This window comes from Balaenoptera acutorostrata, chromosome 2, assembly GCF_949987535.1.
Source record: "Balaenoptera acutorostrata chromosome 2, mBalAcu1.1, whole genome shotgun sequence".
Taxonomy (NCBI): Eukaryota; Metazoa; Chordata; class Mammalia; order Artiodactyla; family Balaenopteridae; genus Balaenoptera; species Balaenoptera acutorostrata.
This window is the reverse complement of record NC_080065.1, coordinates 20,017,707-20,043,604: the sequence shown is the minus strand read 5'-3', so window position 1 is coordinate 20,043,604 and position 25,898 is coordinate 20,017,707. Positions and strand designations below refer to the sequence as shown.

General features: G+C 33.7%; 1 protein-coding gene across 6 annotated transcripts in view; it reads left to right on the top strand.

The window, feature by feature from the left end:
- CDH18 (cadherin 18) overlaps window positions 1–25,898 on the top strand; it is a 993,557-nt gene that overhangs the window by 405,503 nt on the left and 562,156 nt on the right. For 5 of the 6 annotated variants that reach the window (XM_007188233.3, XM_007188232.3, XM_057541770.1 and 2 more), the window contains one exon: window positions 3,415–3,554. The exons of the other annotated variant lie outside the window; for it this stretch is intronic. The gene's annotated coding sequence lies outside the window, so the exon portion shown is untranslated. The remainder of the gene's footprint in view (window positions 1–3,414; window positions 3,555–25,898) is intronic. 6 annotated transcript variants of the gene reach the window in all.

Sequence of the window (25,898 nt, the reverse complement as noted above, 5' to 3'; positions counted from 1 at the left end):
ATCCTTGTGCCAAAGAAGCATATTTTGGGGTGGCAGATTCTGCTCCCCTTTTAAAAACATACCGGAATGTTGCTTCATCTTCTAATACAATTGTCTAGTTTCAAAAGACTTTACCAACTTTGCATTTCTAAGTGACTAGAAAAACAACCAAACCTTTTTTTTATTCAGAAACATGTCTTTATCATTCAAAAACCTCTCTGAAATGGGAAAAGAGCAAAGAAGGAGATGAATAATTAAGTCTTTAAGAAGACAATCTGTTGTTTTTGCAAAAACATAACAGAGGGAAAAAAGAAAAAAAAAGACTAAGGTAACTGCCTCCTAAATTATCATGCTAAGAAACAAGAAAAACTCCAAAAGCCTATCCATCATAGCCTTCAAAAGCAGCATACAGGGGCTTAAGTGGGACCACCGGCTTGAGAGGGTCTGGATGAAAGCTACCTGGTAAGCAGGTATTTGCCGAGACTGGCAGCTAGTTAAGCATTGGCACATGTGCCCCACTCCACTGCTTTTGGGCATATAGTCAACATTCAGGTCTATTGTTTTAAATGTAAAGCCTTTATCAATTTAGCTCCTTTTCATACTTAAGTCTTTGCTGTTCTTACCAGTGTGCCTGCTGGAGCTGAGTTGCAAATTAAAAGTGTTATTTTGGGGCTTCCTTGGTGGCACAGTGGTTAAGAATCCGCCTGCCAATGCAGGGGACACGGGTTCGAGCCCTGGTCCGGGAAGATCCCACATGCCGCGGAGCAACTAAGCCCGTGAGCCACAACTCCTAAGCCTGCGCCTAGAGCCCATGCTCTGCAACAAGAGAAGCCACTGCAATGAGAAGCCCGCGCACCGCAGCGAAGAATAGCCCCCCCTCGCCGCAACTAGAGAAAGCCCACGCACACAGCAACAAACACCCAGTGCAGACAAAAATAAATAAATTAAATAAATAAAGTAAAAAAAAAAAAAGTGTTATTTTAAATATAGTGACTATGTCTCGCCCAGAGTATTTTTCACTAGGAACTCTTTCTAGTCAAAAGATGTTTACTTCTAACGTGCATCCTTAAAGTCTTTCTTCAGTTGTTTTTAGGACTAGTCTTGGTTACCATTCCCATTCTAATCATAAAGAGCCAGATTGTTCTATGCCTATGTCATTATTCATTCCAACAATATATACTGGACACATATTGTATGGAAGCCCCAAACAGGGCATTGGGGCTACAGCTGAGCGCACAGGAAACCTGCTTTTCAGCTTCATGAAAGTAACAGTCTGTGGAGGTAGATGGAAGATTTGATGTCATAACAGCTAACACTTGCTCACAACTTACTAAGTGCTAGATGCTCTTCTCAGCAATTAATCTGGTTTATATGATTTATAGCTGTCCCTCCGTATATCAGCAGGGGATTGGTTCTAGGACCCACTGCAGTTATCAAAATCTGGGGATGCTGAAGTCCCATAGTTGGCCCTCAATATTCAAGGATCTAGAACACATGGGAATTTTATGACATTCTATAAACATTTAGTTTTTGTTTTTGTTTCAGTCTGAGAGAGATGGGAGGTTACTGGAGTATTTTAAGCAAACTCATATTTTAAGAGAAAACACTGGGAAATCCACTGATACACTCTCATTCCCTCACTTTACAAATGTTTGCATCATGACCTAGAAGGACTAATATGTTTCCCTACAAAACTGGTGACAGAGCTGAGATTAGCACCCATGTTTTCTGACTCTTGCTTATACACTGTATCCTGTAACATTGTTCCTCTTCATTACATCACTCAGAGAGATCTGTGGACAGCAGCTGTTCAACAGTTGTGATTTTTAATTAATTACCGCTGTTCCAAGAAGTCGATGTAATTTAACGTGCCTCTGAAATTCACAAAAATCATCTATATCTATACCCATTTCTATCTATTCATCTATATATACATATATGTGTGTATATGTAATCCCATATAAATAATATATAAATAATATGGGTATACATTGTATATGCATAGAAATATACAAAGTATAAATATGTATATAAAATGTTATGTTATATTTAATATAACATTAATTAACATGATATTTTAAAATATATATATTGTGTGTATGTGTGTGTGTATTATACTTACAGAATTATCTACACGTACATATATGAATTGTATCTCGAAAGATCCATGCCTCAGGTCTCAGCTGAGGCCAGTTGAGTCTTAGGGTCTGAGAGCAAGACTCGAGTGTTAAATCTAGTTCCAGGTCTGAGCCAAGTGATTCTGATTTGCCCCAAGGTTATAAATACTCACCTGGGAGCAAAGAACAGCGAGGAGAAAGTCAGTACACAGAGGCTTCGGGCAGCAGAAGAGAGGTAGTTTTATGCAACTTACTTTCCCGTCTCTAAAGTAATATTTAATTTTGCTAACATTTATTTTTCTAGGTTTTCTTTCTTTTGGTTCTTTTGGTTGCCACAGTCACCACGACAAATTCTATATTAAAAGTATAGGAACTTTATATTTTCCACAAATACCTCAGCTGAAGGTATTATCACTCATCTACCTCATATTTAATTTTCTTGTGTTCTCCTTTCAAAATGCAGTCAAAAGTGTTACTTTTATAAATCCTTTCGGCCAGTGATATGTGAGTCTGATTTCATTTTCGAGAGGATATTTGAAAGCATTTCAAGATAATTGTCAGTTTGAAGAGCACCGTCATCAACTATTGTGAAAACAGATGATTAAAAAGAGAGACATGTTTCAGTACATTGCTTAAAAGCCAACAATTTGATGAGGGCTGTTATAAAGAACCCTTGTCTGTACTGAATGGACACATGACACAGCAAAACAGGCATGGGATTTATTTAAAGGTAGTGTCTAAGGCATTGAGTTCCAGGGACGGTCAGTCTGGGTACTAGAGATTTGCCTGAAAATATTACTGTGTAACAGTCTGGTTGAGAAAGTTTTAAGCACTTGCAGGATATTATGTTTTTGTTTTATTTTAGAACATAAGACAAAAAAAACTTACTAGTTGAGAACCAATGTACTAATGCTCTTTGTAGGGAGGCATAATTAATTTTGCCCCTTCTTATTTTTCTAGTCACAGGTGGTTTACAATATAATCTCTCCTTTCAGCTAATTTAAAGAAGTTTTCACAAGCCCTGCCCCGTTTTCATTGCCTTCCCAGGCTAATTTAAAGAAGTTTTCACAAGCCCTGCCCCGTTTTCATTGCCTCTCCTTCCGTTCCTCCTCATTCTACCTTTGGTTTTACTTGTTTCTGAACATCCACAGATTGGCGTCTGCAGAGAGTTGAAAGTGAGTGGATTCAAGTGGTGGATTAAGAGGGAGTGGGAGAGGTAGTCTCAGCCTCAGTTAGACCCAGGTGCTGACCCAAACCTCAGTCCTGTCCTCACATGAGTCTGGTGCAAGTTCTAACCTGTGGACCTTCTGGTCCTCAGGCCCTCAGCTCAGCACATCTTCATCCAACCCATGGCAGACACTGCATTTCCCGTTGTCAACTCCAGTGGGTGATGACACCATCTCTGCTGAAGGTATCCGTTGAGTTTGCTGGGAAGCTTCTGAGACGCTGGGGAAGAAGGTAAGGCCATGGGAATCACACTACAGGGGGGCTTTAAAGAGAAACAGAGCACAGATTAAATGTCTTCTGTTATTGCCACCAAGTACATTTCTTATATCCAGCTCAATTATGAACTCTCCCTCACACACACAACCGATAATACCTGGGTAAAATCTCAGCACAATTTTTATGTTTACTTTTTCAGAAGTTCAGAAATAACAGAAGTAAAACCAATGAGTCACTGAAGTAGTAATTAGTACTGGTTTATTGTGCACACCCCAAAAATACAGTTTGCGAACTGGGGGTGCTCAAACCAATACATGAAATAAAGCTCAGGGGTATATTGTCTTAGAGCAGTTTTTATGGTGAGAAGCTCATGACTGTTTCTTCTTCACAGTGATTGCTTATAATATTAGAATTTTCCTAAATGATAGGGAATTGGTTAGTGGTTACTTCATATCAATTTTGGCAAATTGTTTTGCTTGTGATTTCCAGAGGCGTAAACAAGATATGACCCAGTTCAAGTTAGGCCTGTGAAATAAACTGAATTAAGCTTTGCTTGTATGACTAAACTGTTTTTGGTCTGCTTAGGAAATTTTCAAGGCTGGTCTCCATTTCTTTTTGATGATAACAACTTCTAGTTCTTTCTGTTTAAGAAACTGATGTAAATTTTAGCAACACAAGATGGAGGTTCAGCTGTTTTGTTGGTAATCAGCTCTTCCCCTATCATAGTGACTCGTGGTCTATCCTGTGGAAACTTCTCAGTCCTGTTTTTGATGGTGAAAATTCCACACTTACAGTCATTATCACCTGTATTTCCATGGTTTCAATTAATGATGTTCCTAGTGTGATGCTTTATGGACCCTAGCAATAGTGCAAGGATAGCAGGAAGAGTGGAAATAGCAGAATCTCTTATGTCTTCTTTAAGTTGCCCTGTGGCCGATGCCTGAATGAGCTGGTAGACTCATTCCTCTATCTATCTATCTATCTATTTATTTATTTATTTATTTATTTATTTTAATTTTTTTTCATTCCTCTTTTAAGTTTGTAATCTGTTGGTGCTCTGGAAGGTTTGTAAACTACCACAAACTTTACTAAATGAGAGAGTATCTTTCACATTGCACAAAATGAGTCTCTGGTGAGTCCTTTCTGAATCAGCCTGTCAACAATTCTAGTGGTTGCAGCAGTCTACCATTTTAGTCTATAATGACACCTATCCTGTTAAAGGTGGAAAAAACATCTCACTTTATATAAAAGTCATAATCATATGATTATATATAATTACTCCCCTCAATTAGAATTATAATTAGGTAATTATTTCTAAATGTATGAAAGTATAACAAAATTCATACTAATAAGTATCGATAAATGACAGATGTCCACACCCTTTTTTTCCTCAGTACAAATAATAGTGGGGGGCGGGTGGCATGAAGCACATTAAGATATTAAGTACCTTTTGAAAGATGGAGAGTAAATAGCAACTTGGGAGAGAGGATCAGAAAATGGAGGGTCAATGTACAGCAATTAGGACTAATTTTAAATGCTATGAAGTTACTTTCTGACATAAACACCTAAGCAAAACTCATCATATAACACATGAGAAAATAGTTTCTTTTGTTTTTACCAATGTCAGTATATGTTAGGGTAACAAAAAAATAGCCAGATGGAAAGTCTTTTTTAAGCTTAAGGGACACAGGTGTAAGAAATGGAAATTAAAATAGATATTGCCAGGTGGTCCTAATTGAATTTAGGGTTTAATGGTAGAGTTTATTGTAATTGGAACTCAGCATAGGTTTCTCCTTGAGCAAAAATTTTGAAACTCTATCCAGAGAAACAATTTTTAAAATGAAAATTTATACTAAACAAAGAGTTACAAGAACAGACAAAAGTTTCAAAATTATATCCCAACTGCATACCCAAGGAGTATTTCCTCTTCCTCACGTTTGTATTATGTATTTATTAAGATTCTCTTGGGAAAAGTCTTTCTTTATTGAGAAATACGCCTGAAGAGTAGAATATTTCCTCCAGAAATAAAAATGATAATCAAAAATTAGAAATTTCTTTAGTCAGAAAACTAAGAAAATATGTCTAATACATACAAAGTAATCCCTTTTCATATTTTTATGAAGACTTTACCATTGTTTGATACATAATAACTATTGCCTCAATTAGAAATTAATGAATAAAATTGGATATTACCCTATGGGCCATAATTTTCTCTGCTACTAGAAAAATGTTGTTAAAGCAAAATTAATAATACCCCCAAGTAGATAGGTATAACATTTATGTGGATAAAAAAATATAAAAATGGGTAATAGTAATTCCTTCCTGAAAACAACTGTATTTTTAAAAGAATAACCCTTTATCAAGAGTTAATAAGCACTCAGACCATTGTCTTTATTTTGGTTCATGTCAAAATGACTGTAGCAACAGGAACAAAACTGGAAAATTTTCACTGCTACCTAATTCAGTTTTTCTTAGAATAGCATAGGCATGGGTATGCCTAATGAATGAACTATAGTAGTGTGTTCTTAGAAGCCAGGATTGTTAATGTCTACAATCACCCAACATGTGATTATATCATCTTTTATAAAGAAAATTGGAAATCAGTGGAAAAATGGCATTTTGGTGTAATTGAGATTATGTTTATTCACAGAGTGTTTTGTTTTCCTTATGTGCTGCCAGACATCTGGATAAAAACTGAACATTTTAACAAAATATTAACATCTTTCCAAGTGTCTAAATATTGATTTGCATTTTATGTTTCACTCTAAATATTTGATGAAATTTAGTATTATCCACAAAATATAATTTGTTGTCTCTTTATCTTTGAAGTTATTTTCTCAATCTAGCATCCCACAGTTAGGATACTCTCTGATTTGGAAAGAGAGCGAATATTTGATGGAATTTTAGAGTTGGAAAATATGAATAATATTGGCCCACCTTAATATCTGTGGCTAGTAATTTTAAGAATTAAAAGGGTCATTTTTCTAAATCATATGTGGTATCTGTGGCTGAGTATAACAAGAACCTCTGTCTTATGCAATAAATGTCCTTTATATTCTTCACAAAACAGCCCTAAGCACTAAAATCATTAAAAGTAAAATGAGAAACTATGCAAGGGGCTACCAGTAGTTCTCATTACTGGGTAGCACATTCTTTGAAGTTCTAGTAATTGGAATAATAAAATAAAGTAAAAAATTGAAAATGAGATAAAGGGATTTACGTTTGCAGAAGATATGATTTATCATGCGTATCCAATAAAACCTTTTTGGAAGTATAGAAAAATTTAATGATTAAACTTGGGCCAAAGAAGTTCTCTTATAGTCTATTTTAATGTATGACTGCCATTGTTCTGAAAAAAAAAAATCTGTATTTTATTTCACAATTAAAAACACTTGTGCTAGGGATGAAAGCATAGGTTGGCACTTATTTTCTTTCAGCAATTTAAAGGTATTTTTCATCTGTCTTTCCAGTGTTTTTTTTTTTTTTTTTAATAGCCTATTGTTCCTTTGATGAAATATACATGATGGGCCTAGGTGTGGTTTTTTGAGTATTTACCTTGCTTAAAACCTTTTAACAGCTTTGGGAACTTTAGGACTTTTTCTCTTCACTTACTGCTTTTTTCCCCATTCTCTCTCCTTGCTTCTTGAATTCCAACAGTGGTTATTAGATCTCCTTCTCAAATCACTCTTTTAAACATTTTTACTCTTTTTGCTTTTGTTTTTCAGCTTACACATTTTCTATTGATCTACTTTCCAGTTCACTATTCTTCTCTCATTTTCAATCCGTCATTAAATAATTGATTCAGTTCTTAATATATTTTATTTTTAGTTCAAGAATTTTCATATAGTTTTTTCATATAGACTATAGTTTTTTTTTGTAAATACATCCTTTCAATAATTCTGAACATATTATTCACAGTTGATAACGTCCATCACTGATAACTTCAAAATCAGAATTATATGTGGGTCTGTTCCTATTGCCTCTTTATTCTCTTAGTCCTGGCAATTTTGAAAAAATATAGAGATCATGAATACTACTACTTTTTTTCTACTGAAGATTTACTGCTCTAATGTCTAGTGGACAGCTAGACTTATCTATCCCTTTATTCCTGCTTAGTCAGGCAACTCTCAGATACTTTCAGTCAGATTTTTTCTTTATAAGTTCTTATTGTTATAAAGTTCTTATTGTTATCATTTGAATAAGAAAATTAGCTAGGTACAAAACAACTGACCATCAGTGTTTAATTCTTAGTGTTTTGTGTAGAAAATCTGAGTTTAATGCAGTAACACCAACATGTATAGTTTAACATATGCCGATATTATTGTGACTTCTTAATTAATTCCATGTTGTATTTTTCACGTAACGTATTCCAAATAATTATATATTCTTATATTACTTTGCATATTAAGTAACTAGAGATCACAACGAAGAATACATGGGAGTTATGGGTACAGAGTTTTAGTTTGGGAAGAAGAAAAAGTTCTGAAGATGGATAGTGGTGATGGTTACACAACAGTGTCAATGTACTTTATGTCATTGATATCTACACTTATGAAAATGGTATAAATGGTAAATTATATATTTTACCACAATAAAAAGTACAAATTTAAATCAGTAGTCAAGAAATTAAATTTAACATGATTTTTTTACATATAAATACTGCATTTTATTTAAGGATTCTGCTACTATGAATTATATCTCAACCAGATTTATTTTATACTTTTTCTGTGAAAATATTACATTTGTTAATCTTTTCAGTGACATAAGCATTCATCTACTTCCTTCAAGTATTTGGATGTATATATAACAAAAATGCTACTACTGTGCGTTGGGGAGATCCATAAAATTAAATTATACTTTATTTGCCAAAATATGGTAAGTGAAATAAAGATTAAAAAAAAAAAACTAATGATTGATGGGAAGGAGGGGGTCATAGGTGAGATGGACCTTGAAAGATATACATAAATATTCCCATGATAATTTAAATTGTTAATACCAATCAGAGAGAACAGTTTACCTCCAATAATGGTGTTAAAATTTATAAATCATTTTATTAAGTGCTCAGACATTTTAAAATGTATTTAGAGATATATCAAGAGTAGGCCATTGCAAGATTCAAAATATTTTCTTTTTAGGCCATCTTTGTCATTTCACAATTTCAGCTAAAATGTTGTACGACTTTCTTCTCCATATATGCTTCAAGGATAATGCCTTCTGGTCTATTTTCCTGGTTCAGCAAAAATACAAATTCCAAAGTCTGTTAAACAACGTGGGAAACACGTTTTATGTCAGTTTCAAAGGGAGCACTATCTCTTCCACTATAGTGGCAAGCATATTTTGCATCAAGAGGAGTCCTGTAAAGTGATATTCTACAATCCAAAGGCAGGTGGGCCATTTGTTTTTAACCTACCTAAATGTTGCCAGATACTTTATTGTGCCCCCTGTTGAAATCATTCTGTGATGCTTTACACTGATGCAGCACCTTGCACTGAAAGAAAACTGCAATCATCTTAATAATGAAACCCCTTGACAGTATTTCAGTCAAGTAGGTTAGCAGAAAGCAATATCCTCCTTTTCCTAAGGTTCCAAAGTTACATAGTGAGGCAGCAAAACAAAGCCTCTTGATTTGACTATATCTTTTCTCCTAATCATTGTAACGTCACCTTTGGCTATGCATAACCTGGGCTCCTTTGCTTAATGTCACCAAGGTACTAGGATATTTGTTTGTTATTTCTACCGAAAAGTTTTATTTTTTTTTTAATTTAAAGTATCACCTTCTCTTCATTTTAAGCAAAGCCGTATTCAAGTCTTACAAAAATACAAAATCGGGCATCATTATTTAATTATAAAAACTTTATATGATAAATCAAATAAACAGAACTGGTGATTGTAATAAATGAATAAAGAAATCACTGGCCTTCTGATAGTTCAAGTAAATTAGCAATTATAAGCTAAACAAGAGATCCAAAATTGACAGAACTCAAATAGACTATTCTAAGCTGTAATAATTGTAAACAGTCATATTTACATTTTTACTTTAAATACTTTTTGCATATTACAATCTAACTTTTAAAAATTCAGCTTCCTTTCACTTTTGTATTTACATTGTGATTTCTGAATTGTTGAAGATCGTGAGTGTCTTTCAGTTTTCTGTTTTACAGTTGGCCCCATGGCACAGATTCACGAGTTTGAAAGGGAAGCACATTCATTTTTGATTCTACGTCCGACTTTTTGGAATTGCTTCCCTTAAACAATCTCAAATACACATATTTCAATACACTAACATTTTCTCATGGTATAACACTTTTACTATTTTCAATAATTCACTAAGATTCTTTGTAATGACTATCCAAAGATAAGTCGTTTAATAAATATAGTTTTCTCCAGAGGTCTAAATTAAGTTCACATTCGTGGTTTTTTTTTTTTTTAATCATGGTCCATTTTTTTTCATAGTTCACATAAGATTTTTTTTTAAATTGAAGCATAGTTAATTTACAAGATCATGTTAGTTTCAGGTGTACAGCAGAGTGATTCAGTTATATATTTTATTTATATATGTTTGTTTCCTGTTCTTTTTCAGATTACTTTTCCTTTATAGTTTATTACAAAATATTGAGTATATTTTGTAGAATAGTAGATCCTTGTTGGTAATTATTTAATATATAGAGTGTGTGTATGTTAATGCATCCTCCTAATTTATCCCTCCCTGCCCCCTTTCCCCTTTGGTAACCATCAGTTCGTTTCTATGTTTGTGGGTCTATTTCTGTTTTTTAAATAAGTTCATTTGTATCTTTTTTTTTTTTTTTCAGATTCTACATATAAGCGATATCACATGATATTTGTCTTTGTCTGGCTTACTTCACTTAGTCTGATAATCTCTAGGTCCATCTGTATCACAGTCCTTATTTTATAATCTTTTATTACTTCCTATATTCATTTAGAGACCTTTTCAAATCGTCACACTCACTCTAAAGTACCTAAAGACTATATTTAATCAATTGACAAGCCAAGTACTTCTCTCTTTTTCAGAGCATTGTGAGTCACCAGATAGACAAGCTTTGTCACTATCAAGTTCACTTTCTGGAAATAACAATAGGAACATTGGAAAAAATGATCTCTCTTAACAGTCACCTATTAAACTACTCCAATGTCATGATGAAACTATTAACAAGTGATGTGGCAAAACTGAACTAATTTTTTAAAAGAAAATAAAATAAAAAAGTATTTCACAGGCAGCAAATTTTTATTAACTCAAGTCCTTAGGATCCAACTAAGGATATTTGGCCACTGTTCTGCTCTAGGGAGGTCTTATAATAACAATAAAATTGTCATAAAATAATATGCCAGGCAAAGCAATACTTTGTATAGCTTGTGCTGAAATCTTGATAACTTTAAGAATAAGAACCAGATTAACATGAACTCTGGGTTTTCATTTTTAACATTTTTCATGTAGATAGCACTCATTCCAAATGTTAGTATGGAGTGTTCAAAATAAAATGCAACAATTGCAAATTAAGTGCATTTATTTTGGAGCATTTGATTTGTTGATTTTGCAAAAGACTAGAAGAAATATTTATGTACATATATTTCAACTGTTTAGCATAAGAACCAAACTGGGAAGAAAATGTATGAGATAATTATCCAAGATTTCCTATTACAATTACACTAAAGAATTTTGCCATTAGGTCACATGACTAACATATAGTTTAAAAAACAAAGATTCAGGAAAGTCTACAGAGACAATTCAAATGTTCTATTTTACCATGGTACCATGTTGTATTTTACACTAGAATTAAAAAAAGGAAAAAAAAAAAAACTGTTGGGTTTGTTTTACCTGACATATTCAGAATTAAATAATTATTCAATAATATTCTTCATTAAACCATGGGTACAAAATTTAAGTTTTTTTTAATAAGCATGATAGGTTAGAAACTATTTTTTTTTCAAAATATCTTTATACTGTTCAGAAATATAATCTCTCTTCTGTGTTCTCATTTTACAAGGCTGCCAGGAAAACCAGCAATATAAGCTGGGGTTTTGTCAAGCATTTTTTGTTCAAAAGCCAAGAAGGTTACTGAGTGGTTATAAATCTAAACTTTTCAGTGTTGGATTCAAGACTCCTTTTAGATGTTTTGAGAAAGGAAAGAAGAGTAAGTAGTAAATCATACAAGACTAGGATTAAGGACAATGGACAAGCTTCTAGCATCATGATCATGGGCAATTTAATTCACCATTTGAATTTGCTTTCTCCATGTATAAAATCAGAATAATTCTATTTGTTAGCATGCTTTCAGCTATAAGTTTTAGAAGAGCCAACTGAAAAAGGCTTTAACATTAAGGAACTTTATTAACTCACAAAAGAGTTTAGAGATGCTGCAGACTCCTGGCCTGATCCTGTTTTCTGGCCCTGTGCTGCTCTTATTGTCCTGTCTGTATGCTCTACCATATACTGATTATGTCCATGCAGGCTGGCTCCCCTCATGGACAGAAGTTACCTGCCAGAAACCTCGAAGACCAAATGCGGCCTTATTCACATCCAGCAGGAAAGAAATAATCTGTATTCCTGTGGATTTTCTCTTTAAGATTGAGAAAGTATATTCCAAGAAATCTCTAGGGAAACTGTCTTTGGGCATTATTGACCAGAAGTGGGTCACATGAACATTCCGGAAATAGTTACTGGATGGGAATAGCGTACCACTACCCTCAATCATACCTACATCTTTGTCAGTTCCAAATGGATATTAGGTAGTCAAATACCGTGTGTGTGTATAGTCAGAGAATTAAATGAAATAGTTTTTGTAAATTATCAAGTATAGTACCTGCCATAAAATAGGAGTTCAACACATTAAAATGTTGCCAGGAGTGGGGATAGTAATGCTGGTGGTGTCTATTAAATATTCCTGAATTTAAATTTTCCTTGAACTATATTTTCTGTCTAATATCTGGGTTGTTAATTACAGACCTTCCATTCTTTTTTACTAGTATTGATTTCCTTTCCCGTGTGTTAGTATAATCTAGTTGTGATATCTGTAACATTGCCAAATGCAGGGTTCACTGAGTTATTGGGCCAGATTATATTCCTTCCCCCTCATAATTATGTTTAGGACACTTTGACTTTATGAATTTTAGTGAAAAGGGTCACCATCCCAGTTAGAGGAGTCTGGTCTTCGTTATAAGATATTCATGACCTTAAAGGGCTTTACTTTCCAACTTCAGCTTAATTGACCCTTACATCCATTATTGCTTTACCCTCTCAGCAAATCTGTTCTTTCCCTTAAATCCCAACCCAAACTGCAACAGTCTCGATTTGGCCCATTCTATCTCCTGGTGCCCATTTAGCACCTACTTTAAATCCTTGCTTGAATAATGTGTGCTGTAGCCTTTTCTTTGTATATCAGTTGCTTTATAATTGTACTCTACTTGTTGGACATGTATGACTTATGTTTTTACAAAACAATTCAACATATTTACCAAATCCTGACAGAGGGGGTGTATTTGTTCCCTAGAACTGTTGTAATGAAATACCAAAAACTGAGTGGCCTCAGATACTTTGTAGCTTATAGGTGGGTGGTTTCCTTGTGTCTTCACTTAGTCTCTCCTCTTTGTGTCTCTGTGTCCAATTTTTCCCTTTTTTTTTTTTAATAAGGACACTAGCCATATTGAACCTCATTGTAACTTTATTACCACTATTATAAAAACTCTCTTTCCAAATAACATCACATTCTGAGATACCAGGGCGGGGTGGGGGGGACGGTTAGACTTCAGTATATCTTTTTTCTTAACTGTGTGTTTGTTTTAGAGGTGGTTTGGGTTCACAGCAAAATTGAGCAGAAGATACAGAGATTTTCCATGTATCCCCTATCTTCACACTGGTATAGTTTCCTCCACACTCTACATTCCCCTCTGAAATGATACATTTTTTAAAAAATTGATAGAGCTATATTGACACATCATTATTAACCGAAACCTATAGTTTACATTAGGGTTCACTCTTGGTGGTGTATGTTCTATGGCTTTGGACAACTTTATAGTGATATGTATCTACCATTATAGTGTCATAGACAGTAGTTTCACTGCACTAAAAATCTTCTGTGCATTGCCTATTTACCTCTCCCTTCCCCCCCTGCCCGAATATATCTTTTGAGGGACATGATTCAATTCATACCAGGGGAAAATACTCAAAAGATCAAAAAATTGAACTCCTGAAATAATTCCATAGTATATTATCTCAAAGAGTAAGCTTATGCAACTTGTGAAACACAAGTGACGACACAGAGACAACTGGCCGTAAAACTGAGAAAAATAGCGTGGTAGAAGCCGCTGCGTGTATTTCTCTTCTTAAAATGAAACTTATCCTTGAGAAATCCCCTCCAAAAGTATTTTAATACCTATTTCAAATAATGTTTCATATGAATTATTATTACTGATTTAAAAACAGAAAAAAGTATATTTTTATATGAAGGATTTATATCAGTTTATTTTGTTTTTCTGTTGAATTCATGACTCAAATACTCCTTTCCACGATTATACTGTGTGTGTGTGTGTGTGTGTGTGTGTGTGTGTGTGCATGCACACGTGTGGAGTGTAACATGGTCTCTTGGTCTTGGCAAAACGTGTTGTCCATAGATGGACCACCAGTTGGTTGAATTCCACAATAAGTTGCCACAAGTGGCACCATGATTTAAAAAGCATAACTAGAATAAGAAGTCTGAATGAGATGTGAGCTATATATTTGTAGACAAAAATCACATCGAAAAATAAACCATTAACAGTATTAAGTGGCTTGAAAACCACTAACCTTCCTTCAAATTACAAATCATAGTAAAACTATATGTTACCAAATGTAAGTTAAGGCAATTTTTGCTAAGAAATGAAATAGAAAATGTATATCTAATCTATTATTTAGTCTAGTAATTAATCACTAAATGAGTAAATATTTACTGGCCACCTATTTTACAGCAAACAGTGCTTGGTATCAGTAATTTAGTAGGAAATTCCTCTTAAGAAATTAATATTCTAGCATAAGGGAATGACACATGAAAATACTTTAAGAACACTGTAACCAATGCAATATTAAGGAAGCGATCATGGTTGAATCCTAGCAAAGAGGAGAGGGAATTGGATTTATCTGAACTGATTCGGGGATGATTTCACCACTCCAGGTACTAATTATGAATGATATTGTTATTTTGCATATCATTCATTTTTATAGGCAAAGTAACTTTATTCTTTCTGACTCGTCTTTTACCTTTTTCTCTCTTTCCTCCTCTGTTACTTCTCCTCCTCATTTTCTTTTATTTTTATAAAATCTACAATCAACGTATGTTTTTAGCCCTGACAAAAATATATGTATATCTGGCATACTGATCATTTTAGTCCAAACTGCATATGTAATCATTTTAAGAAGGTTTATTCCTCATCACTTTCAAAATTTTTAAATACTGATAACCTGAAATAGGTGTGAGGATATGGTGGGATCACTGCATTCTTGTTGCCTTTGAGTAGGCCTTTCACAACTTTTGAATATATGTTGGTACCCTAGTCGTGTAACTCAGTCAACTCTATTTGTGTAACCTCCAGAGCTATGCTAGTGCCCTGTTATGAGTTATCTTAATGAAATTCTCTTACTACTACCAAATTATATTACTTCACAGCTAATCACAGGGTGCTTTGATTACTCAATGAAAAATATTTTAAATGCACTTTCAACTTTGCTGTTGCAAGAAAGTTCAAAGTAATAAAGAGAACATAAGAAGTGGCCAAATATTATTAATTTCCTATATAAAGAAAAGGAATAAAGGCCATGTTTTAGGGGAGGGTTTTAAGGCTGTGCGTGATTGTTTAGCCTGTTTGTGTATGTGTATTTTTTACCATTTGTGGGAGGTATACACATACACATATATGTATGTTCTTGACTGCTTGTTGAACAATATTACAAAAGGTCAAACATTTTCTAGCCAAATGTTTTTTCTTCAACTGAAACTCCTTTCCCATGATGAACCCTTCACATGTGGACATCTTGACTATACGTAGGCATCATTACATCATTATGACGCTGCTAAACTCTATACAGCTCAATCTGGCAGCTCTAGTCTTCACTTTCTTCATCACCTGCTCCCTCACCTTCCTTAGGGAGCTAGAGAAGCTGACTGAGTAGAAGTGCTAAGTGGTGAGGTGAATCTTTCCAGTCTTTCAGAAGTTTGATAAAATACAAATAAGTGGAAGACTAAGTTTTGTGCCCCTAATTTAAAAAAAAAAACACAACACATTAGACACAAACACATAAAATATGATGTGTGCTCCAAGCACAGGCCAACTTTTAATAACAGAGAATAAAATTTCAACCTCTTGGGCGTACCATTTTAGACAATTAAAGCAGTGGATAGCCCATTTAAAAATAATTGAGTTTAAAAATACTCAGTGTTATAAAACGGTAAGAGAACAGCATAGTGGAGGTGCTTTTGTTCATGGGGATTTTTTGGATAAAATATCCAAATATCTGAAGTCTATTAAAAAAAACCCAAACATCATGACAAGTGTGGTGATAAATGTTAACATTACTGATTAAATGCCACAATTTTTAATACATTTCTATTTAATAAGAGCTTTCGTAAACAAAATTTTACTTTTTGTACTTTGAAAAGGCTTCCATATTCCTACTTTTTCTTTCAAATTTTTAAAAAACTTCTCTCCCTTCCCACCAACAAATATTCACATAAACTATATTTGGAGGAAAAGGTTTATTTTTTCGACTCGCTCTTTCATGTTTGGAGTTGTATCTTTGGCAATTCACAGCCTTTAAATCAAAATCCTTGAGGGACTACTGCCATCCTAGCCCAGGGAAGTGATTTGGAGTGGCCTGAAGTTCATTGAAGGAGTATATTCTCCTCAGCTCTGCATTGGCAGTTTGCTGTGTCATCAGTCTTGTTCAGCTGAAAAGCATGACAGTTTGTCTGGACAACACCACATAAAGGATAGCAAAAGGTTATTGTTAGGTTATGAAGTTTTTCTGACAAGTACAACACGCCAGGGTTTATATAAGCATAAAGCAAACCTTAAACTCAAGAAGTGCTGTGTAAAGGAGTTTCCTACCTCTCTTTCCTCCAGACATTTTGAAGTCTGAGTTTATATATTCCAAGTTTCTGGTATGCATAATCTTTTATAAGATCCGCTAATATTTTAATGAAATAAAGAATGCAAGAGAGCTAATGTCAACCTCAGTGTCAAGGGCACAGGAACATGGTTCTATTATTCTTAGTCGTAAAAGATCTAGTACAGTTCAGACAATTAGAATTTGATGTGTTTGGCATTCTCTGCTAACCATTACAAAGGATAACCCATTTCTTTTATTTTTTATTAATTTTTATTAGAGTATGGTTGCTTCACAATGTTGTGTTAGTTTCTGCTGTACAGCAAAGTGAATCAGTTATAAGTATATATATATCTCCCCTATTTTTTAGATTTTCTTCCCATTTAGGTCACCACAGATCACTGAGTAGAGTTCCCTGTGCTATACAGTAGGTTCTCATTAGTTATCTATTTTATACATAGTAGTATATATATGTCAATCCCAATCTCCCAGTTCATCCCACCCCTCCTTTCCCCCTTGGTATCCATAAGTTTTTTCTCTACATCTGTGTCTCTATTTCTGCTTTGCCAAGAAGTTCATCTGTACCGTTTTTCTAGATTCCACATATAAGTGATACTATACGATGTTTTTCTCTTTCTGACTTTCTTCACTCTGTATGACAGTTTCAAGGTCTATCCACGTCTCTGCAAATGGCACTGTTTTCTTCCTTTTTATGGCTGAATAATATTCCACTGTATATATGTACCACATCTTTATCCATTCCTCTGTTGGTGGACATTTAGGTTGCTTCCATGTCCTGGCTATTGTAAATAGTGCTACAATGAAATTTTATTTTCCTGATGAAAGTAATATATAATGTTGAAAGACTATTAATCCATACATTTTGTTATTTTTAATAATCTACTTATATTGTCCATAAAATAAAAACTTGTCAATTCTTAAAAATAAATTTATAATGAAAAGTTGATAAAGTCTTAGTACCTTCACTACACTTGTGATATGTAGATATTTTGTAATATTCTCTTAAAAAGTGTACCTCTCTTAGAAGGTATGTAGAAGACATAAATGCAAACTTGAAAGATTGAAAAATATATATATTAGGAAGTCAAATACTCATGCATGTAGCTGAGGAAGCCCAAAACTATGCACACTGTTCATGTGAATTTTCTATCTTTAATTAATCACAGTAGTTAGTTATTGCATTACTTCTACAACTTAGTCCTGTTCATTTATTTTGGAATCTATTTAAAGACATTAATTTATTTTTATGCCTACTAATGTATTTTATTTTAAAACAGGTGATTAAAGTAATCGCCAAGTTATCTCATTATGAATTTTGTATTATTTCATATTTTATAATCATCTCAGTTCATTGAAGATGAAAACAAACAAGGCAACCTAGTGTAGTTTGCTTTTTGTATCCTTCAATTGAAACATTTCAATAAAAACAAAGTCAATTTTCTGGAAAATTAGCAAATTTCAACTCATACACACACAAAAAATGGGAATCCTAGTATAAGTTCTGATACACAAGTGCAAATGTATGTATAATACTATATATAATGTATGTGTTTTGTGTTCTATCATGTAAAATGTGCCAATAACAAATATGTATATATTATACAATATCCTTACATAGCAAAATAAAAAACCATAATGTGTATTTATGTGTTAAGCCTGCTAGAACACAGATTTTTGTTTTTTACTTTTTATTGGGGTGTAGTTGATTTACAATGTTGTGTTAGTTTCAGGTGTACGACAAAGTGAATCTGTTATATGTAAACATATCCACTCTTTTTTAGATTCTTTCCCATATAGGTCATTACAGAGTATTGAGTAGAGTTCCCTGTGCTATACAGTAGGTCCTTATCAGTTATCTATTTTATATATAGTAGTGTGTATATGTCAATCCCAATCTTCCATTTTATCCTTCCCCCACCCTGACCCCCTAGATAACCGTAAGTTTATTTTCCACATCTGTAACTGTATTTCTGTTTTGTAGATAAGTTCATTTGTAGCCTTTTCTTTAGAGTCCACATGTAAGGGATATCATATGATATTTGTCTTTCTCTGTCTGATTTACTTCACTTAATATGATAATCTCTAGGTCCATCCATGTTGCTGCACATGACATTATTCTGTTCTTTTTTATGGCTGAGTAATATTCCATCGTATATACGTACCACATCTTCTTTACCCATTCCTCTGTTGATGGACATTTAGGTTGCTTCCATGTCTTGGTTATTGTAAATAATGTTGCTATTAACATTGGGGTGCATGTGTCTTTTTGAATTACAGTTTTACCTGGATATATGCCAAGGAGTTGGAATGCAGAATCATGTGATAACTCTATTTTTAGTTTTTTAAGAAACCTCCATACAGTTCTTCACAGTGGCTTCACCAATTTACAATGCCACCAACAGTGTAGGAGGGTTCCTTTATCTCCACACCCTCTCCAGCATTTATTATTTGTAGACATTTTAAGATGGCCATTCTGATTGATGTGAGGTAGTTTTGATATACATTTCTCTAATAATTAGTGATGTTGAACATCTTTTCATGTGCCTGTTGGCCATCTGTATGTTTTCTTTGGAGAAATGTCTGTTTAAGCCTTCTGCCCATTTTTTGATTGGTTTGTGTGTTTTTGATATTGAGCTGTCTGAGCTGTTTGTATATTTTGGAAATTAATCCCTTGTTGGTAGCATTGTTTGCAAATATTTTCTCCATAGGTTGTCTTTTAGATTTGTTTATAGTTTCCTTTGCTGTGCAAAAGCTTTTAAGTTTGAGTAGGTCCAATTTGTTTATTTTTGTTTTTATTTTCATAACTCTAGGAGGTGGATCAAAAAAGATCTTGCTGTGATTTATGTCAGAGAGTGTTCTGCCTATGTTTTCCTCTAAGAGTTTTATAGTATCTGGCCTTACATTTAGGTCTTTAATCCAGTTTGAATTTTTGTGCATGGTGTTAGGGTGGAACACAGATTGTTTTGAATCCACAAGGAGAGGGAAAAGAAGTGTCAGATATTTTGAAATATTATTTGTCTCTGAAAATGGTACTTTATATATTAGGTTAAAATTTTAACATAAAATAAAAAGATTTTTTCATTGTGATCTCATCTTAATTGTCATCAACACAGGAAAAATTTCCTTTAGAAAGGTCACAGGCTTTGGATGCAGAAATAGAACAGGGTTCTATTTTTGACTGTCCCACCTTGAATTTGGTACAGATCACTTAGCCTTCTCATCATGTGAAAATGAAAAGATTGAAAACTGCATTCTAACATTTTTTTTTTAAGTTTTTAATTTTCTGTCCTGACCTAAAATGATTAGGTCCTATCTCATGGCTAGACTCTGTCATCACAGAGTTGTACCACTCTCCAAGGCTTAGTGTCACTTCCAGTCAATGAGACCCAAGTACCCAAGGAGTTAATAGGAAATTTGTCATATGTGAGCTTTCCTGGCTTGGCCCACAAAATCTTAGTCATGGTCAAGAGAGACCTACAGAAGTGAAAAGTCAGTGGTTATGCACTCTCTGCAGGCGATCACGAGTGATTTACTTCTTCAGCTTATTTCCCCCAATTTGACTTCCATCCCAGGAGATATAAATCTGCATAGGTTCAGGATCCTGTGTATAAGTAAGTAAAAATCAAAGTCACTGTCACTTCACTAATAATGGAAATAATTACAGACAATAATATAGGTATTTTCTTTTTCCCCTAAAAGTAAATGATTAATACAGTTAATATGTATTAAAATAATACATTTTTAAGGAACTTACATGTATAACAAGTATGGCTCTGCTATTTTAATGTTGAAGTAATCATAACATTCACAGTATCTTACTATAGAAGTTGTACAAAAATTAAGAAATTAACCACCTTATAGATGTAAAACCGTTGCATAAAAACGTGTTTAAACATTCTCATGTGGCAGTGCACATTGCCTATTCTAATTATAGGGCCATTCATATTTCTACTTAATTTTGAAAGCACAGATATAACCATCATGGATTATCCGAAGAGAAATGAGAGTATGAATCTTTATTGATTGTTATTCTTCAGGTCTCTCCTGTCATTTAAAGTTTATTTTAAATGCAAATGTGTTATTTTGTATCTGTTAATTTGGAATGTTACTTCATTATTTGACTTATTTCGAGTATTTAGACATTCTGTTTAGCTGTTTTGTCCCAGAAGCCCAAAACAATTATTTGCAAATCTATGCACAAGGCATTAGTTTCAGGAAGTAGTCAATAGTGGGTCAACAATCATCTTAAAAACTATATTGTGTATAAGTGCCATCCTGAGCTATTAAAAAATAAAAGTAAAAACACTCAAAAATAAATGCAAGAGATGGAACATATGATGATTATGCACATGTAAGAACTTAGATATTGCAGTAATAGATACTGCATCCAAATGTGTATGATACATATTCACAACTGTATATCTGTATATACATGAATAATTGCTATGATTATTATTATTATTACTATTACTTCAGTCATTACATGAAAAGAGGGCTTGATAAGCTTCCAGCAAGTTATCATAATCTGAATATCTAAATATAATTTACTCAAACAAAAAAAGACTCTAATATTTGAGGCAGAGTTTATGACAGGCCATTTTTGATTTCTGAATTGCCTATAGGCCAATTCAGCCCAACATCAATGGTCATTCTGGAAAATAGATCCTTCAAAATGATGTCCCAACTAAGTAAAAAATTGGTTTTACATTAGGTACTACTTTTTCAATATAAATAGTAGGATTACCCTGGCATCCACTGAATCTCAGAATAAATACCACTTCAGTGGACATATAGATGCACCTGAAAGTAATGAGATAAGCGAGTTCATTAACACTGTTACAGTATTTCTTTCTCATCATCTTTTTATTTTCTCCTCATCCTTTTAATTTTCTCCTTTTTCTTGTTACCCTTCATTTTCTTCTCCCTCTTTTATTTTTCTGTTTGCAACAAATGCTATATATTAACACAGATATTCTGATACAATATGAGTATTTCTGTGTCTAATATAAGCTAGTTTATATTAGTACATACTGGCTTCTCTCCCCTATTCTGAACATTTCTCAATCTTATATTTTATCAAGGAAAATTACGTAAACATCCCATTACTAAGCAGGATTCCACTGGCTCAGCACCAGCATAAGTAATTCCCTTTATTTAAAAAAAAAAAAAAATGTTTGATTCAAAACACAGTGACTTTCTACTGGGAATACTTTGAATTGTCCTCAAGGGGAAATGCATGTAAAATAAAATTTGAGGACTTCTTTGTATGCATAGTAAGGTAGGGTATTTCATCCCTACCTCCCAATAGAGAAAAAGAAAGAGACAAGGAAAAAAGAGAGAAAAATATTTCAGAGAAATGAATGAGAAATATTAGGTAAGGTCACGTAATATGTTTTGCAATTAGCAAAAAACAAAAATGTTACTTGCACGTAAGAATACTTCCCTCAGTTCAGATGATTGTAATTTAAGAAAAGATTTAACTGACATTTCAAAAGGTGGACGTGAAAATTGCGCACTGGAAATGTAAATGCATTGAAATGGAATTACATGTATTCGGTAGTGTCAGAACCCACAGGAGAAGGACTATATAGCTTATGAACAGGTAAACATTGACATCTGGATCTGCTTTCATCTAAAAATGCTTAATTCAAATAATAATTTTACTAGTTGTTTAACTTTTCAGAGCATTCTAAAGTTGATGACTAATGATCCTAAAGTTTTTTGCTGCACACTTTTCCTAACAGGTTCAATAATGAGAAAAACATTGAAAAAATATGCTTACGAGCTAATGACTCAATTTCTGTCATCCTCATATTAACAAAAATGTAAACACCATTTCCTGATCCATCTGTAAGTCAAGCAGCTAGATGATCTCTAATGCTCTTTCAGCCATAACAGTCTACGGATATATGAAAATATGTTAAATCCTTTCTGCCGATATTTCATGGAAATATATATTCCAGTCAAAAATACTAGATTAATTGTTCATAATCATAGATAGACTTGCCAAATTTACTATATACTACAAGAAATGATTCTGTTTGAATTTTTAAAAATACTGAGTTCTCCGGAGTCACAGATCTTTTCAAAACAGTTGTGAACTATTGACATACCTTCAATGTAAAATTTGTAGGGGGTATTTCCTTTTGGTTTAAAAGCATTGATTTGTATTAAAGCGTCACTGGTCTATGACTATACCATTTTTCTATCCTTTTCCAGACGTTTCTGAGACCTCTCTGTTCTTGTGAAGTCCATTTCTGTGGTCACCACAACTAGAGTAGAGTCTTGAGGAGTATTTCAAAGATGTGAATGTTTCATCTTCCAGGCTTTTAAAAGTTTCATGCGGTTACTTCCCACAGTATCCTCAGTGTAACTGAGGTAGCAAGCAATTTTAATCCCAAATACACTCTGGAGTAGAATAATCCTCTTTTAGTTGGTCAAAAGAAACATAGGAAGATAAATTCATTTAATGTGGCGAAGGCTCCTTTTTCTTCCAAGTAGTTCCGTGCTATCCATGTCTCAACTCAGTTTTCAATTATCTTGTAGTTTTCCTCTGGGATCTTATTGTTGCTTCATTGTTCCCCAGATTCATATTAAGATCTAAGATGGGATATAGTACTCAAGGAAAAAGCGATAGAAACAAGAGTTGCAAGAATTGTGAGAATTTTGGTACCTGTTCTTTCCCAAATTAGTTATCTTGCATTAGTTTTGTTTAGAAATACCAATTGAATAAGGAGACTTATTAGCCAGGAATTTATTTTCTAAGGATACTCTTAACTAAGTTGTAGGCCTCCAAGTTGGACAATGACTTCTCTTTGGCTTGTAATAGGGAGAAATATATCTAAATTCTGAGAGGGTGAAATTCAGACCTGAGATACTTAGAAGTATGTTGCAAAGACAGCATGTGATCATTTAAAATGTTACTGTGGGTGAGATAAAGATTTGAAGACATGTATGGCACATGGGTGGGCAATTTCCAAACTCAGTTTTCAACCCTCAGATTTTCCAAATCGTTAGTAAAGATTACAGGAATAAGGTTTTATTCTCTTGTACTTTACATGTTTAATAGCCACCAGAGTCTCAGATTTCTAATTTAATATTAGTATTAGGAAAAGGCCGTGCATCTTTGTTGTATTTCATGCGCTAACAAAGATAGCAATTCAATCACATAGCTATTGCTTCCGATTTAAACAAGTCTGGGTTCTAAATAAATAATTCAGGTGTCTTGCTTACATTTCCTGGTGTTGGGGCTTCCCTGGTGGCACAGTGGTTAAGAATCCGCCTGCCAATGCAGGAGACATGGGTTCGAGCCCTGATCCGGGAAGATCCCACATGCCGCGGAGCAACTAAGACCCAACGCAGCCAAAAAAATAAATAAATAAAATAAAACATTTCCTGCTGTTGCATCAACATGCCCTAAACAATAGGCTGATTTAAAAAAAATATGCAGGGGGAAAGAGGCAGAAGCAATCATTTTGGGGGGTTATATCAAAATGATCAGAACTGAGTAATAGATTTTGTCTTGAACACTTTGTTTAGCTTATGTCCTTATAAACATATTTCAAGTGCTCTCAACCATGCCAGGAAGGATATAGCATCAAGTTTCTTGGGAGTTACATCTTTAGCTAAATCTTAACGGGACTTTTGATATTATTTTAATAGCAACAGAGAAAGAGAATACTACTGCATGAAGTTTAAAGATATTTTCCAGATCTGAAATTCTGATTTGTCTATAGCTCCTCATTCTTTCTTAAAAGGCACATTTCATCTGATATATTCAAAAGACTGAGATGAATGATTTGCACTTTAATTTCAAATCTCAATTTCATTTTGGATGTGTTTACATAGCCTCAAGAAATTACTACACCTTTATTCTCTAGACAAACCAGGATGAATACGTCCATTAAACTTGTTCACCTAAGATTTTAGGGAAATGGGGAAAAAAGATCTCTTTAATAGCATTGCATGAGCTGGTGAGTGGTGTTTTTACCAGAAATTAGAATTAACTACTAGACCAAGAAATGATTAAAGAATTATCTTCTGTTGAGTTGTAATTGTTATATATTTTTATATGTTCTTGCTCTATCTCTTCTAAGATATTAAATTATGGGATTTTTAAGGAGGTTTAATGGAAGTAAATAAAAGTATATTAAATTTTCTGACTGTTCAATGTTTACATTTATTCTATGCAAACTATTCATACTTTTGAATTCATTGCATTGTTGATGGAATGAGGACTGAGTCACCCATCACCAAAACCTTGGTGGTCATTTACTTCTCCCTCTCCTTTACATCAAATTAATCAGAGATAGCATCCTATCAACTCTTTGCCCATGTCCTTAGCACTCATTGTTTCGTTTTTATATTCACTGATAGCACTCTGGTCAAAATTCGGAATCAATTTTTATGATCACCAATGACCATGGTTTTCCTATAAACTGGCCAATGCCACGTCCTTAAAATAGTCCTTCACTTTGGCCACCAAAATGCCAACTTACCACTTTGATCCTCAGTTTATTTGCTGACCTCAGTTTTCTCATACACCTCAAAACTCTGTCCTTAACCATCTTCTTTTCCTAGCCATATTGTCCCCGAGTGATCTCATTCACTATAGAAGGTAGATTTGCACTACCTTCTATACTTGAGGGCCTCCAATGTTTTTATCTCTCATCTTAATTAACCCCTGGGATTGCAGAACAATAGTTGCAAATATATGCTTCATAAGTTTTCTGTGTATGTCCCTGATATCAGACCCAGATAAAAATGGCACTCATTTACTTCTCCAAAGCTACTCTAGCTCTGGTATTTGCTATTTTCGTACATGGTATGGAATACCCAAGCATTATAAGGAAGCCACAAAACGATCTTTATCTAACTTAACCAAGAACACCTTTTTAATTTTGTTTGCTCTACACCTTCTGTTCTAAAAACCGTACCTTGCTTAAGGTTATCATTTACATCACTGAACAGATATTTTTTTGAGCAACTGCTTTGTCATATGTATTCTAGATTATTGAAATACATTGGGAAACAAGATAAACTTTCTTAATTGATTTTTATTTTCTAATGAGGAAGGTAAAAGGGACAACAAAAATATATAAATATACATGCAATTTTAGATAACAGATGCTGGGGAGATAATGGAGTGTGAGTGGGAAAAGATAACTTTACATAGACTGAGCAAGAGGCCTTTCTGGGCAAGTGACACTTAAACCTCAGTTATTAGAAAGAACAATCTAACTTAAGTC